The sequence below is a fragment of the Arachis ipaensis genome, chromosome B5 (genome assembly GCF_059453495.1).
Source record: "Arachis ipaensis isolate K30076 ecotype BB chromosome B5, ASM5945349v1, whole genome shotgun sequence".
NCBI classification, from domain to species: domain Eukaryota; kingdom Viridiplantae; phylum Streptophyta; class Magnoliopsida; order Fabales; family Fabaceae; genus Arachis; species Arachis ipaensis.
In genome coordinates this window covers 127,090,494-127,104,153 of record NC_142440.1, presented here as the reverse complement: position 1 = coordinate 127,104,153, position 13,660 = coordinate 127,090,494, and the positions used below count along the sequence as shown (strand labels likewise).

Here is a 13,660-nt window from a genome sequence, read left to right as displayed (position 1 = left end):
TGAGCAAAATATAGACTATTATATATTGCTGGAAAGCCCTGGATGTCTACTTTCCAACGCAATTGGAAGCACGCCATTTCGAGTTCTGTAGCTCCAGAAAATCCACTTTGAGTGCAGGGAGGTCAGAATCCAACAGCATCAGCAGTCCTTTTTCAGCCTGAATCAGATTTTTGCTCAGCTCCTTCAATTTCAGCCAGAAAAATACCTAAAATTACAGAAAAACACACAACTCATAGTAAAGTCCAGAAATATGAATTTTTCCTAAAAACTAATGAAAATAAACTAAAAAATAACTAAAACATACTAAAAACTATATGAAATTATCTCCAAAAAGCGTATAAAATATCCGCTCATCACAACACCAAACTTAAACTGTTGCTTGTCCTCAAGCAACTAGACAAATAAAATATAAGACTAATAGGTTGAGAAGCAATAATATCTCAGAGTTTTTGAGTGAAGCTCAGATTCTAATTAGATGAGCGGGACTAGCAGCTTTTTGCTTCCGAACAGTTTTGGCATCTCACTTTATCCATTGAAGCTCAGAGTGATTGGCATCTATAAGAACTTAGAATTCAGATAGTGTTATTGATTCTCCTATTTCAGTATGATGATTCTTGAACACAGCTATTTCATGAGTCTTGGCCGTGGCCCTAAGCACTTTGTTTTCCAGTATTACCCCTGGATACATAAATGCCACAGACACATAATTGGGTGAACCCTTTGGATTGTGACTCAGCTTTGCTAAAGTCCCCAATTAGAGGTGTCCAGAGTTCTTAAGCACACTCTTCTTTCTGCTTTGGACTTTGACTTTAACCGCTCAGTCTCAAGTTTTCACTTGACACCTTCACGCCACAAGCACATGGTTAGGGACAGCTTGGTTTAGCCGCTTAGGCCAGGATTTTATTCCCTTAGGCCCTCCTATCCACTGATGCTCAAAGCCTTGGGATCCTTTTTTTTTATTACCCTTGCCTTTTGGTTTTAAGGGCTATTGGCTTTTTTTTTTTTGCTGCTTTTTCTTGCTTCAAGAATCATTTTTTATGATTTTTTAGATTATCAATAACATGTCTCATGTTCATCATTCTTTCAAGAGCCAACATATTTAACAGTCTTAAGAAACAAATTCAAAAGACATATGCACTGTTCAAGTATTCATTCAGAAGACAGAAAGTATTGCCACCACATGTAACTAATTAGAATTTCTCTTATTGCCTCTTATTCAAAAGATCTACTATTTTATTCATGTTTGCTGATAATGAGAAAAATAAACTATAGCTTAATTGGAGATAAGATCAAAATAGATACTAGTTACTACTATATGACTCCTAAGGTGAACTTTTCTAATGACACTATCATAGATTTAGAGCAGAAATTGGAATTTAACAACCTTTATTCTGGGGGAACAGGGGTTCCTCTGATCCTTGGGGTGCTCGGTCCTGCAAGAGATAACTTCTGGCGCTTCAAGTCCCTTAAGTCACGCCCTTGCTCCTCTTGTTCTTTAAACATATAGATAAGAATTTGACTGTGTTCCTTCTGTTCTTTTATTATTTGCTCCATAGCTTCCCGTATCTTGGTGATAGACGTCTCAAGATACTCCCAATATTCAGATTGAGGGATTTCTGGGAGGAATTCCTGCGTTTTCTTCTTGGTGGGATCCTCCTGCGCTTGTTGTTTTTCCATTGATGCCTTGGTGATTGGTTTCTCAACTGAGATGTACTCAGTTATTCCCATCCTTACTCCAACATCCTTGCAGAGCAGCGATATCACGCTTGGATAAGCCAACCTGGCCTCCTTAGAATTTTTGATAGCAATTTTGTAGAGTTCAGCTGAGATCAGCTGATGAACTTCCACTTCCTTTCCCATCATGATGCAATGGATCATCACTGCTCTTTTAACTGTGACTTCAGAACGGTTGCTAGTAGGCAACAGAGAATGCCCAATGAAGTCCAGCCATCCTCTGGCGACTGGTTTGAGATCTTCTCTCTTGAGTTGATTTGGGACACCCTTTGTGTTGGTGGTCCACCTGGCTCCAGGGATACATATGTCCTCTAGAATCTTATCCAGACCCTTGTCTGTTCTCATCATTCTCCTGTTGAAGGAATCTGGATCATCTTTCAGCTGAGGTAGCTTTAAGATCTCTCTGATCTTGTCAGGGGTGGTATGAACAATCTTTCCTCTGACCATGGTCCGATATTCATAGAAGGCAGTTCCAGATAGTTTTTGCTTGTCAGTCTGCCACATATTAGCATAGAACTCCTGGATCATATTCCTTCCCACCTTCGTTTCAGGATTAGCTAGGACTTCCCAGTTCCTGATTCGAATTTGCTCCTGGATCTCCGGATATTCATCTTCTTTCAGATCAAATCTAACTTCCGGGATCACTGATCTCAGACCCATTATTTTGTTATAATGGTCCGAATGTTCTTTAGATAAGAACTTCCCTTGATTCCAAAGTGGTTTTGGAACGCTCTCTTTCTTGCCTCTTGGAGTGGGTTGTTTTCCTTTGGGGGCCATGATCTTAGTGATCGCGGATAAACACACCAAACTTAGAGGTTTGCTTGTCCTCAAGCAAAAGAAAAGAAAGGAGAGGGATAGAAGGAGAGCTAGGTGCAATTGTTGATGGGAGAGGAGGGAGGCCGAACTCAAATTTATAGGGGGGAGGGTGGGTTTTCGAAAAAAAGGAGATAAAGATATGATAAAAAGATTTATTTGTAAAAGATAAGATAGAAGATATGATAAGAGAAGATATAGTTTAAAATTGAGAGGATATGAAAGATTTTTGAGAAAGATAGATTTAATTTTTGAAAAAGATAAAGTGGAGGTTTTGAAAAAGATATTGATGAGTTGAAAAGATAGATTTGTAAAAAAAATTTTGAAAAGAGTTGGATTGAATTTGCAAAGAGGTCTGGTGCTTATGGATTAAAATACATTTGATATTTTTAGGGTAGGGTTTTTAGAAATTATGGAATTTAGAAATCAAGGTTCTTAACATGTTTATGCAAGAAATCATGTATTGAAGTATGAAAATCAAGATTTAGAATGAAAAAATTTGAATAAAAATGAGTTTTGTCTCCTCCCTGCCATCCTGGCGTTTGAACGCCCAAACACTGCCTGTTTTGGGCATTCAGCGCCCAAATGCTGCTCTCCTGGGCGTTCAACGCCCAGCTGCTGCCATTACTGGCATTCAACGCCCAGTGGGTGCCCATTTCTGGCGTTGAACGCCCAAATTGCTACCATTACTGGCGTTTTCTTGCCAGTGAGCTCTTTTTCTCTGTTTTGTGTGCCGAGTCCTTCTGTAACTCTGTGGACTTAAATGATTCTTCACCTTAGTGTCAGTGAACTTTATATAAACAAATAAAAATAAAAATAGGGCAAAATGCTTAGAGGATTGTTGCCCCATGGCTGGGTTGCCTCCCAGCAAGCGCTTCTTTATTGTCTTTAGCTGGACCTTGCTGAGCTTTTAATCTAGCTTCAGCCTTGAGCACTCTTGCTCAATGTTGCCTTCAAGATAGTGCTTGATTCTCTGTCCATTGACAATGAACTTCTTATCAGACTCAATATCTTGAAGCTCCACATAACCATATGGTGATACACTTGTAATCACGTATGGTCCCCTCCACCGGGATTTCAGTTTTCCGGGGAATAGCCTGAGTCTAGAGTTAAACAACAGAACCTTCTGTCCTGGTTCAAAGATTCTAGATGACAGCTTTCTGTCATGCCACTTTTTTGATTTCTCTTTATAAAGCTTGGCATTTTCGAAAGCTGTGAATCTGAATTCCTCTAGCTCATTTAGCTGGAGCAATCATTTTTCTTCTGCTAATTTGGCATCAAAGTTTAGGAATCTGGTTGCCCAGTAGGCTTTATGTTCCAGTTCCACGGGCAGGTGACATGCCTTACCATACACGAGTTGGTATGGAGAGGTCCCTATAGGGGTCTTGAATACTGTTCTGTAAGCCCACAGAGCATCATCCAAGCTCCGTGCCCAATCCTTTCTACGGGTATTTACTGTCCGTTCTAGGATTCTCTTTAATTCTCTGTTAGAGACTTCAGCTTGCCCATTAGTTTGTGGATGATATGGAGTAGCTACCTTGTGGCGAATTTCATACCGAACCATGGCAGAGTAAAGCTGTTTATTGCAGAAGTGAGTGCCCCCCATCACTGATTAGTACTCTAGGGACACCAAACTTGCTAAAGATATGTTTCTGGAGGAACTTCAGCACTGTCTTAGTATCATTGGTGGGTGTGGCAATGGCTTCAACCCATTTTGATACATAGTCAACTGCCACCAGAATATAAGTGTTTAAGTATGATGGTGGGAAAGGTCCCATGAAGTCAATTCCCCATACGTCAAACAACTCAATTTCCAAGATTCCTTGTTGAGGCATGGCGTAACCATGAGGCAGATTACCAGCTCTTTGGCAACTGTCACAGTTACGTACAAACTCTCGGGAATCTTTATAGAGTGTGGGCCAATAGAAGCCACATTGGAGGACCTTGGTGGATGTTTGCTCACCTCCGAAATGGCCTCCATATTGAGATCCATGGCAATGCCACAGGATCCTCTGTGCTTCTTCTCTAGGCACACACCTACGGATTATTCCATCTGCACATCTCTTAAAGAGATAAGGTTCATCCCATAAGTAGTACTTTGCATCAGTAATTAATTTCTTCTTTTGTATCCTGTTGTACTCCTTGGGTATGAACCTTGCAGCTTTATAGTTTGCAATATCGGCAAACCATGGTGTTTCCTGAATGGCAAATAAATGCTCATCCGAAAAGGTCTCAGAGATCTCAAGAGAGGGGAGGGGCGTCCCTTCTACTGGCTCTATCCGGGACAGATGATCAGCTACTTGGTTCTCTGTCCCTTTTCTGTCTCTTATTTCTATATCAAACTCTTGCTGAAGCAACACCCATCTGATGAGCCTGGGTTTTGAATCCTGCTTTGTGAGTAGATATTTAAGAGCAGCATGATCAGTATACACAATCACTTTTGATCCTACTAAGTATGATCTGAACTTGTCAATGGTGTAAACCACTGTAAGTAATTCTTTTTCTGTGGTTGTGTAATTTTTCTGGGCATCATTTAAAATGCGACTAGCATAATAAATGACATGCAGAAGCTTGTCATGCCTCTGTCCCAATACTGCACCAATGGCGTGATCACTGGCATCACACATTAGCTCAAATGGTAACGTCCAGTCTGGTGCAGAAATGACTGGTGCTGTGACCAGCTTAGCTTTCAGCGTTTTGAACGCCTGCAGGCACTCTGTGTCAAACACAAATGGCGTGTCCGCAGCTAGCAGATTGCTTAGAGGTTTTGCGATTTTTGAAAAATCCTTTATAAACCTCCTATAGAATCCTGCGTGTCCCAGAAAGCTTCTGATTGCCTTAACATTGGCAGGTGGTGGTAATTTTTCAATTACCTCTATTTTTGCTTGATCCACCTCTATTCCCTTGTTTGAAATTTTATGCCCAAGAACAATCCCTTCAGTCACCATGAAGTGACATTTTTCCCAGTTTAAAACTAGGTTGGTTTCTTGGCATCTTTTCAGAACAAGTTTCAGGTGATCAAGACAGGAGCTGAATGAGTCTCCATATACTGAGAAGTCATCCATGAAGACTTCCAAAAATTTTTCCACCATATCAGAGAAAATAGAGAGCATGCATCTCTGGAAGGTTGCAGGCGCATTACATAGCCCAAATGGCATCCTTCTATAAGCAAACACTCCAGATGGACATGTGAATGCTGTTTTCTCTTGATCCTGAGGATCTACTGCAATCTGGTTATAGCCTGAGTAGCCGTCCAAAAAGTAGTAATAATCATGACCTGCTAGTCTTTCTAGCATCTGGTCTATGAATGGTAAAGGAAAATGATCCTTTCTGGTGGCTGTATTGAGCCTTCTGTAGTCAATACACATGCACCACCCTGTAATTGTTCTTGTAGGAACCAGTTCATTTTTTTCATTATGAATCACTGTCATGCCTCCCTTTTTTGGGACGACTTGGACAGGGCTCACCCAGGGGCTATCAGAAATAGGATAAATAATCCCAGCCTCTAGTAGTTTGGTGACCTCTTTCTGCACCACTTCTTTCATGGCTGGATTTTTAGCCGCCTCTGTGGTTGAACCACTGGTTTGGCATTATCCTCCAATAAGATTTTGTGCATGCATCTAGCTGGGCTTATGCCCTTAAGGTCACCTATGGACCACCCAAGAGCTGTCTTGTGTGTCCTTAGCACTTGAATAAGTGTCTCCTCTTCCTGTGAATTTAAAGCAGAGCTTATGATCACTGGAAAAGTGTCACCTTCTCCCAGAAACGCATTTTTCAAGGATGGTGGTAATGGCTTGAGCTCGGGTTTAGGAGGTTTTTCCTCTTTCAGAAGAAATTTCAGAGGCTCTTTCATGTCCTCTGAATCCTCTAAATCAGGCTGAACATCTTTAAAGATGTTCTCCAACTCTGATTCAAGACTCTCAGCCATGTTGATCTCTTCTACCAAAGAGTCAATAAGATCAACTTTCATGCAGTCTTTTGATGTGTCTGGATGCTGCATGGCTTTGACAGCGTTCAACTTAAACTCATCATCATTGACTCTCAGGGTTATTTCTCCCTGTTGGACATCAATGAGGGATCGTCCAGTTGCTAGGAAGGGTCTTCCTAGAATGAGAGTAGCACTCTTGTGCTCCTCCATTTCCAACACAACAAAGTCAGTGGGAAAGGCGAATGGCCCAACTCTGACAATCATGTCTTCAATCACGCCTGATGGGTATTTAGTGGAGCCATTAGCAAGTTGGAGACATATCCTGGTTGGTTTAACTTCTTCAGTTAAGCCAAGCTTTCTGATAGTGGATGCAGGTATTAGGTTGATGCTTGCCCCAAGATCGCATAAGGCTGTCTTGGTGCATTGACCTTCTAATATGCATGGTATCAGAAAACTCCCAGGGTCTTTGAGCTTCTCAGGAAAGCTTTTCAGAATGACTGCACTACATTCTTCAGTGAGGAGAACTCTTTCTGTTTCTCTCCAATCCTTTTTATGACTCAAGATCTCTTTCATGAACTTGGCATAAGAAGGTATTTGCTCAAGTGCTTCTGCAAATGGAATATTTATTTCAAGAGTCCTGAGGTAATCTGCGAAGCGAGCAAATTGCTTATCATGCTCCTCTTTCCGGAGTTTTTGAGGATAAGGTATCTTGGCTTTATATTCTTCAACCTTAGTTGCTGTAGGTTTATTGCCTACAGAAGTGGTTGAAGAAGCCTTTTTAGAGGGGTTGTTATCAGCATTTGTGTGTGTCTGATCCCTCACTAGCAATTGAGTGCCAGAGTTAGAAGCTGGAGTGAAACTGGACGCCAGCTCCTTGTCTGCTCCTGGCGTTTGAACGCCGGAATTGTGCCCATTTTGGGCGTTCAGCGCCAGATCTTGCCCATTTTGGGCGTTCAACGCCAGATCCTTGCCTATTTCTGGCGTTGAACGCCAGTCCTACCTTGTTTCTGGTGTTGAACGCCAGTCCTGAGCATGGTCTGGGCATTCAGTGCCAGCCTTCCACCAATTTTCTGGCGTTTTAGTTCCAGAATTACTTTTCCCTGGGCTCTTACTGTCCTCAGGTGAATTTTGGGTGGTTTGCTCATTTCTTAGCTTTTTGCTGCCTTGAGGTGGGGTATTTAATGTTTTCCCACTTCTTAGTTGAACTGCTTGGCATTCTTCTGCTATTTGCCTTGACAGCTGCTGCTTTGTTTGCTTAAACTGTTCGTCCATATGTATATTAGCCATCCTTGTCTCTTGTAGTCTATCTTTGAATTCGGCTAACTGCTTTGTTAGAAAGTCCAATTGCTGATTGAATTCAGCAGCTTGTTTTACAGGACTGAGTTCAGCAGTTGCTGTTTTGACCTCTTCTTTCATGGAAGGGTCACTGCTTAGGTACAGATGCTAATTCCTGGCAACTGTATCAATGAGCTCTTGGGCTTCTTCAATTGTCTTTCTCATGTGGATAGATCCACCAGCTGAGTAATCCAAAGACATCTGAGCTCCTTCTGCAATCCCATAATAGAAGATGTCTAACTGAACCCACTCTGAAAACATTTCAGAGGGGCATTTTCGTAGCATCTCTCTGTATCTCTCCCAGGCATCATAAAGAGATTTATTATCTCCTTGTTTGAAGCCTTGGATGTCCAGCCTTAGCTGTGTCATCCGTTTTGGGGAAAGTATTGATTCATGAATTTTTCTGTCAGCTGTTTCCATGTCCTTATGCTGGCCTTAGGTTGGTTATTCAACCACCTCTTAGCTTGATCTTTTACAGCAAATGGAAACAATAATAATCTGTAGACATCCTGATCTATTTCTTTATCATGTACTGTGTCAGCAATCTGTAGAAAATGTTCCAGAAACTCTGTGGGTTCTTCCTGTGGAAGACCGGAATACTGGCAACTTTGCTACACCATGATAATGAGCTGAGGATTCAACTCAAAGCTACTGACTCCAATGGAGGGTATGCAGATGCTATTCCCATATGAAGCAGTAGAGGGGTTAGAATATGACCCCAGAGTCCTCTTGGACTGATAATTTCCACTTAGGTCCATGATGGAGAAAGGGAGATGATGTAAGATAGAAAAAATATTTTTATTTATTTATTTATTTATTTATTTGAAAAACAAAATAAATCAAAATAAAATAAATAAAAATGAGTGAAAGATTTTTGAAAAAATGAGGAGAGAGAAAGTGATTAGGAAGTTTTGAAAAAGGTATGATTTGGAAAAGATTTTTTAAAAAAAATCTGAATTTTTGAAATAAATTTCGAAAATTTGTTTTAGAAATAGAGAGAAAAGATATTTTTGAATTTAGTGAGGAAAGAGAAAAACAATAAAATAGCACAAGATTTAAAATTTTTAGATCTAATGCTCCTAGTTTTCAAAAATTTTGGAAAGAAAACACCAAGGAACACCAAACTTAAAAATTTTAAGATCAGGACACAAGGAAAACTCAAGAACACTTTGAAGACTCACAAGGAACACCAAACTTAAAATTTTTAGAAAACCAAACTAAAATTTTCGAAAAACACAGAGGAATCAACAAGAAAACACCAAACTTAAAGTTTGGCACAGGATTTAATAGAAAAATTATTTTTTTGAAAAAGATTTTAATAAGGATTCTAAAGTTTTAACACGACAATAATACGAGACTCTAAACAAAAAGAGAAAAAATTTTTTCTAATCTAAGCAACAAAATAAACCGTTAGTTGTCCAAACACGAACAATCCCCGACAACGGCGCCAAAAACTTGGTACACAAATTGTGAATCACACTTTTCACAACTCGTACCACTGACCAGCAAGTGCACTGGATCGTCCAAGTAATACCTCACGTGAGTAAGGGTCGAATCCCACAGAGATTGTTGGTTTGAAGCAATCTATGGTTATCTTGTAAATCTTAGTCAGGAAGTCAATTATGTTTATCAGTTGAATTGCAAATAAACAAGAGAGCATGGATTAAAGGTTACTTGTTGTGCAGTAATGGAGAATATGTTGGAGTTTTGGAGATGCTTTGTCTTCTGAATCTCTGCTTTCCTCTGTCTTCTTGTTCACGCACGCACGTCCTCCTATGGCAAGCTGTGTGTTGGTGGATCACCGTTGTCAATGGCTACATCCCATCCTCTCAGTGAAGAATATGATCACATGCTCTGTCACAGCACGGCTAATCATCTGTCGGTTCTCGATCATACTGGAATAGGATTCTTCGTCCTTTTGCGTCTGTCACTAACGCCCAGCACTTGCGAGTTTGAAGCTCGTCACAGTCATTTGATCATTGAATCCTACTCGGAATACCACAGACAAGGTTTAGACTTTCCGGATTCTCATGAATGCCGCCATCAGTTCTAGCTTATACCACGGAGATTCTGATTAAGGAATCTAAGAGATACTCATTCAATCGTATATAGAACGGAGGTGGTTGTCAGGCACACGTTCATGGTTTGAGAAAGGTGATGAGTGTCACAGATCATCACCTCCATCACAGTTAAGCGCGAATGAACATCTTAGATAGGAACAAGCATGTTTGAATAGAAAGCAGAAATACTTGCATTAATTCATCGAGACACAGCAGAGCTCCTCACCCCCAACAATGGAGTTTAGAGACTCATGCCGTCAAAGAGTACAAAGTTTTGATCTAAAATGTCATGAGATACAAAATAAGTCTCTAAAAGTTGTTTAAATACTAAACTAGTAGCCTAGGTTTACAGAAAATGAGTAAACTGTAGCAGATGGTATAGAGATCCACTTCTGGGGCCCACTTGGTGTGTGCTGGGGCTGAGATTTAAGTAATTCACGTGCATAAGGCCATTTTGGGTGTTCAACGCCAGGTTTGGATCCATTTCTGGCGTTGAACTCCAACTTTTAATCCTTTTCTGGCGCTGAACGCCAGAATTGGGCAGAGAACTGGCGTTGAACGCCAGTTTACATCATCTATCCTTGAGCAAAATATAGACTATTATATATTGCTGGAAAGCCCTGGATGTCTACTTTCCAACTCAATTGGAAGCATGCCATTTCGAGTTCTGTAGCTCCAGAAAATCCACTTTGAGTGCAGGGACGTCAGAATCCAACAGCATCAGCAGTCCTTTTCAGCCTGAATCAGATTTTTACTCAGCTCCTTCAATTTCAGCCAGAAAAATACCTGAAATTACAGAAAAACACACAACTCATAGTAAAGTCCAGAAATATGAATTTTTCCTAAAAACTAATGAAAATAAACTAAAAACTAACTAAAACATATTAAAAACTATATGAAATTAACTCCAAAAAGCGTATAAAATATCCGCTCATCAGCCTCTTTTCCATGTTTACAGAAGGATGATCTTGAGTTTTAAACTCAAGGGAGTCCTCATTCAATTGAAGGACTAATTCACCTCTGTCAACATCAATCACAGCTCTTGCTGTGGCTAGGAAGGGTCTTCCAAGGATGATAGATTCATCCTTATCCTTCCCAGTATCTAGGACTATAAAATCAGCAGGGATGTAAAGACCTTCAACCTTTACTAACACGTCCTCTACTTGTCCATAAGCCTGTTTTCTTGAATTGTCTGCCATCTCTAATGAGATTTTAGTAGCTTGCACCCCAAAGATTCTCAGTTTCTCTATTATAGAGAGGGGCATGAGGTTTATCCCTGAACCAAGGCACACATAGCCTTTTCAAAGATCATGGTGCCTATGGTACAAGGTATTAAGAACTTTCCAGGATCCTGTTTCTTTTGAGGCAATGTCAGTTGATCCAGATCACTCAGTTCATTGGTGAACAAGGGATGTTCATCTTCCCAAGTCTCAATACCAAATAATTTGGCATTCAGCTTCATGATTGCACCAAGGTACTTGGTAACTTGCTCTTTAGTAACATCCTCATTCTCTTCAGAAGAGGAATACTCATCAGAGCTCATGAATGGCATAAGGAGGTTTAATGGAATCTCTATGGTCTCTAGTTGAGCCTCAGATTCCTTTGGTTCCTCAAAGGGAAACTCCTTATTGATCACTGGATGTCCCAGGAGGTCTTCCTCACTGGGATTCACGTCCTTCTCCTCTCTTGTGGGTTCGGCCATGATGGTCAATTCAATGGCCTTGCACTCTCCTTTTGGATTTTCTTCTGTATTGCTTGGGAGAGTACTAGGAGGGATTTCAGTGACTCTTTTACTCAGTTGGCCCACTTGTACTTCCAAATTTCTAATGGAGGACCTTGTTTCATTCATGAAACTTACAGTGGCCTTAGATAGATCAGAGACTAAGTTTGCTAAATTAGAAGTATTTTGTTCAGAGTTCTCTGTCTGTTGCTGAGTGGATGATGGAAAAGGCTTGCTATTGCTAAACCTGTTTCTTCCACCATTATTAAAGCCTTGTTGAGGCTTTTGATCCTTCCATGAGAGATTTGGGTGATTTCTCCATGAGGGGTTATAGGTGTTTCCATAAGGTTCACCCATATAATTTACCTCTGCTATTGCAGGGTTCTCAGGATCATAAGCTTCTTCTTCAGAAGATGCCTCTTGAGTACTGTTGGATGCAGCTTGCATTCCATTCAGACTCTGAGAAATCATATTGACTTGCTGAGTCAATATTTTATTCTGAGCTAATATAGCATTCAGAGTATCAATTTCAAGAACTCCCTTCTTCATAGGCGTCCCATTATTCACAGGATTCCTTTCAGAAGTGTACATGAACTGGTTATTAGCAACCATGTCAATGAGTTCTTGAGCTTCTGCAGGTGTTTTCTTTAGGTGAATGGATCTACCTGCAGAAGTATCCAATGACATCTTAGCTATTTCAGACAGACCATCATAGAATATATCCAGGATGGTCCATTCTGAAAGCATGTCAGAAGGACACTTTTTGGTCAGTTGCTTGTATCTCTCCCAAGCTTCATAGAGGGATTCACCTTCTTTCTGTCTGAAGGTTTGAACATCCACTCTAAGCTTGCTCAACTTTTGAGGAGGAAAGAACTTGGCTAAGAAAGCCGTGACCAGCTTATCCCAAGAGTTCAGGCTATCTTTGGATTGAGAGTCCAACCACACTCTAGCTCTGTCTCTTACAGCAAAAGGGAAAAGCATGAGCCTGTAGACTTCAGGATCTACTCCATTAGTCTTAACAGTATCACAGATCTGCAAGAATTCAGTTAAGAACTGAAAAGGATCTTCAGATGGAAGTCCATAGAACTTGCAGTTCTGCTGCATCAGAGAAACTAATTGAGGTTTCAGCTCAAAATTGTTTGCTCCAACGGTGGGGATGGAGATGCGTCTTCCATGTAAATTGGAATTAAGTGCAGTAAAGTCACCAAGCATCCTCCTTGCATTATTATTATTTTCGGCTGCCATCTCCTCTTCTTGTTCGAAAATTCCTGACAGGTGCTTGCTGGATTGTTGTAATTTAGCTTCTCTTAGTTTCCTCTTTAAAGTCCTTTCAGGTTCAGGGTCTGCTTCAACAAGAATGTTCTTGTCCTTGCTCATGCTCATATGAAAAAGAGAGAACAGAAAAATAATAATAATAATAGGGATCCTTTTTGCCCAGGTATAGAGGTTCCTTGTGTGAGTAGAAGAAAAGAAGAAGAAAAGAATGTTAATGTAAAGAAAGAAACACAAGGGTGAGGAGAGCAGAGATTGTGAGATGAAAAAAAGTGTTAGTAGATGAATAAATAAATAGAAGGAGATGAGAGAGAAGGAGAATTTTCGAAAATTATTTTTGAAAAAGAGTTAGTGATTTTTGAAAATAGTTTTTGAAAAAGGTTAGTAATTTTCGAAAATTAAAATAAAAAATTAAAATAATTAGTTAATTAAAAAGAAATTTTGAAAAAAGAGAAAGATATTTTCGAAAATTAGAGAGAGAGGATTAGTTAGGTAGTTTTGAAAAAGATAAGAAACAAACAAAAATTTAGTTAGTTAGTTGAAACAAATTTGAAAATCAATTTTGAAAAGATAAGAAGATAAGAAGTTAGAAAAGATATTTTAAAATCAATTTTTTTGAAAAAGATATGATTTTCAAAAAGATAAGATAATAGGATATTTTTGAAAAGATATGATTGAAATTAGTTTTGAAAAAGATTTGATTTTTAAAATCACAATTAATGACTTGTTTCACAAGAAATCACAAGATATGATTCTAGAACTTAAAGTTTGAATCTTTCTTAACAAGCAAGTAACAAA

At 39.7% G+C, this 13,660-nt stretch overlaps 1 non-coding gene across 1 annotated transcript; it reads left to right on the top strand.

Annotated features, from left to right (window-relative positions):
- Positions 1-12,331: 12,331 nt before the first annotated feature.
- LOC148565714 (small nucleolar RNA R71) lies at positions 12,332-12,439 on the top strand. The gene has a single exon (XR_015884114.1). It is a non-coding gene; the product is annotated as a small nucleolar RNA R71 (small nucleolar RNA).
- The last annotated feature ends 1,221 nt before the right edge of the window (positions 12,440-13,660 follow it).